Below are 1,819 nucleotides of genomic sequence, written 5' to 3' on the forward strand. Positions count from 1 at the left end.
GCACACGTTTATAGCGCATGTCATGCACATGTGGCTTTTTAAGTACACAAAGCGAGTGGGAATCTTTGGCATGTAGAGGATTAGGCTGAGTAACGTGATTTCCCCACGGAAGTAGATCATGGCCACAAGTGGATGTGTGTATGGTGGTGTGTGTTTAATGAGTCTCTTGATGTGTGTAATATATTATGGTACAAAAGAGGGTTAATGTAGCGATCGAAAGGTTGTAAGAGGTGGAGCTCCAAGAAGATGTAATAGATACATGTCAAAGGTACAATGTTCATGAGTTCTCTGCCTAATATAGCCCAAGGCTTGTAAAATTACACATGCGAATAACCCTAACCCCAATTCTAAGCCCCATCCCTCATGTGCATGTGCATACTAAATCTACTTGATTACAAACAATCCCCTCCAATGATTTTTTCGTTGAAATTAAAGGGTGGTCATGCACAAAAGATAAATACAAAGGTTATATACAAAAAGCTCAATACATGACCAGGCACAGAACCAATACCAATACATGAATTTCATGACCTTTGGGGTCAAATGGAAAATATAAAAGACTCTTGTCAATGATGAGGCTAGTCGGGTATCTTCTAGGATCAAATTGAAAAGATACGAGTGTCACTTCAAAGATGAGGTAATCCATTTAACCGCGATCGTATGGATGAAATGTAAATCCAAGTCATGTAGACTCCAAAGTAATGGCTCTCAAAGCGCATGGATTGAATGAAAAATGTAAAGAGCGAATGTCGGTGATGCGGTTGGCCAATCCTCCTGGAACAAATGGATATTTATTCATGTCGATGACGTAACTCACTTATAACCACTTGGGTCAAATGGATAGCCAAAGTGTAGACCATCCATTCGTAGAACAAATGTGCAACCACTTGGATTGAGAACGAAGTATCCAAGCTCCTTGTGTAAGGTGAAATAACCACTAGAAATATCGTCAAATTCATGGTGCCATGCATGTAAATCCACATAATGAGTCAGATAATCAAATACCATGCGTCCCAAATAACATATACTATATCCAAGAGTGAATGTCTTGGCTCTAAAGGAAAATAAGATCGTGTCGACACGCATGCGAGCTAAAAGATCGTATCTTAAGGTTGGCATCACACGTGGGTAAGAGTGAATCAATGCTATTATTCAATGTAGGATGACTTGAAAAGTCAAAAACATGATCCACTGCAACAATAGGCATATGGGCATGAGCCAAACCATGCACCATGTCTTCATGTGCAAAATCGTCATGCGTATGATGATCTAGGATAACAATATGATCTTCAGCATCATAATAGTCACTGAAAAACGAAGAAGTATACCCGTATGAAAGGTAAATGGTATCATCTTCTAAATCATCATCTATGGCATCTCAAAGGTCATCCTCATAAACATGGTCTATCTCCATCAATGGTGTCCCTATGTGACTTGCATCCCATGAGAAATCTATCTCCAACAATATAGATTCTAATGAGGGCATATTACTAGGGATTTGTCTTAACCTTCCTTGGGAGGATATGCCATTTGGTGTGTCTTCATAGTGCATAGATCTCTTGGTTGCACCAACAAGAGCTAAGGTTTTTGCTTCAATGTATCAAAGAGGAGGTATTACTTGGAGTCATTGCCCAAGGTTTCGAAGTTTTATTTCGTCCCAAAATTTTAAAAAATGATATGTTAATATTAATTGTTTTAAAAATATAATCAAAAAATTTAGAGACCATTATATACAATGTACATTGCATATGGAGGATGACCAAAAAACATAATGATTCATGAGTTTAAATGCTCGAAACTTAAAACTTAAAACCATGAA

Source organism: Cibotium barometz, chromosome 46 (genome assembly GCF_041138505.1).
Source record: "Cibotium barometz isolate CiBa-2024 chromosome 46, ASM4113850v1, whole genome shotgun sequence".
In the NCBI taxonomy this organism is placed as follows: domain Eukaryota; kingdom Viridiplantae; phylum Streptophyta; class Polypodiopsida; order Cyatheales; family Cibotiaceae; genus Cibotium; species Cibotium barometz.